The sequence below is a fragment of the Trichechus manatus genome, unplaced genomic scaffold (assembly GCF_000243295.1).
Source record: "Trichechus manatus latirostris isolate Lorelei unplaced genomic scaffold, TriManLat1.0 scaffold00295, whole genome shotgun sequence".
In the NCBI taxonomy this organism is placed as follows: Eukaryota; Metazoa; Chordata; class Mammalia; order Sirenia; family Trichechidae; genus Trichechus; species Trichechus manatus.
Window position 1 is genome coordinate 1504291 of NW_004444231.1, and position 1513 is coordinate 1505803.

General features: G+C 59.6%; 1 pseudogene; it reads right to left on the reverse strand.

Moving 5' to 3' along the window:
* Nucleotides 1-1508, reverse strand: part of LOC101350694 (patr class I histocompatibility antigen, A-126 alpha chain-like) — a 2308-nt pseudogene extending 800 nt beyond the window's left edge.
* Between the last annotated feature and the right edge of the window lie 5 nt (nt 1509-1513).

Consider the following 1513-nt stretch of genomic DNA (forward strand, 5'->3'; position numbering starts at 1 on the left):
TTGCTCCTCTCCAGAGGGCACCACCATGGCTGCCCACTTCTGGAAGGTCCCATCCCCCGCAGGCCTGGTCTCCACAAGTTCCACGTCCTGGGTCTGGTCCTCCTCATCCAGCTGCCAGGTCGGGGTAATATCCGTTGGGTAGAAGGCGAGAGCCCAGCACCTCATTATGGCCTCACGGTCAGAGATGGGGTGATGGGTCACATGTGTCTTTGGGGGAATCTCAGGAGAAAGGTCAGAAAATTCAGAAACTGCATTATGTCCCATGGGCCATGGAAGCAGGGCTCATGTGACCATGCTGACACTGGGCAGAACATTTGGGTGGAGAGAGGGAGTGTAAAACCTAGACACTACTCTGGACTCAGCGGTCCAGAATACTCTATTCCTTAGAAAGTTCTAGACTCTAGGTGAGACTGCCCTGTAGAGTAGGAGCCAGATCTTTGAGGAGAACAGGGTTTCTGGCCCTGATCTGGGTGGTGGCCAAGAAACTCAGAAAAGGTGGAGTCAGACCTCCAAAGAGGTTGGGTATGGAGCAGAGAACAACGGCTGAGAACAAGTCCCTGGGGGTTACCAAGGCCACTGCCAGGGTCAAAGGATCTGCTGATGAATTCTTTCAGGAATCCTCTCCCCCACTATCCCTAGAGAGACTGGATCCCTTATCTGTCCTTGACAGAAATGCATGTTCTCTGGGTAAGTCACTCTCTCACTCCCTAGTGCAGATTGTACGAACAGGGGCCGAATCCTCCCCTCCCAGACCCTTGGGATAGTGGGAAGGGGTATTCAGGTGTCTATCCCATTTCCCTTCTCTCCCTATGAGAGGCCAGCTAGGGGAACAGGCTCAGCCAAGGGGAGACGTGAGAGTCACCCTACAGCCCCTCGTACCTGTGCCCTGCAGCATCTCCTTCCAGTTCTCCAGGTGTCTGTGGAGCCATTCCACACAGGTGCCCTCCAAGTAGGCCTTCTAAGCAGTCCTTTCCGCCGCCATCCACGTGCGCAGATCCTCCTTCAGGGCGATGTAATCGAAGCCATCATAGGCCGATTGATAGTACCCGCAGAGGAGGCGCCCGTTGGGCCCCACTTCACAGCCAAACATCCCCTGGAAGGTGCGAGACCCCGACCCCGGCCCCGCCCCCGCGGTCAGCCCCGCCCCCGCGGTCACAGGCGGTGATTGGTCAGAGCCCATTTGGTTCTAAACTGAAAACCAAACCAGAGCGAACCCCCGCGGCTCTTCCTGGGTCCAAAGGCTGGGTAGGTCCCGCGGCCTCGGGGGGAAGTTCGGACCCGGAGACTCGGGGCGACCCGACCGTGGGGACGAGGGGACCCGTGACCTGCGACCCGGGCCGCCGTCACTCACCGGCGTCGCTCTGGTTGTAGCAGCCGCGCAGGGTCGGCAGGTCCACTCGGAGAGTCTGTGCGGCGCCCTTGGCGATCGTGTCTGCTCGTCCCGACGCTCCGGCCCCTCCCGCTCCACCCACGGCGCCCGCGGCTCCAACCTCGGATTCGCGGCGTCGCTGTC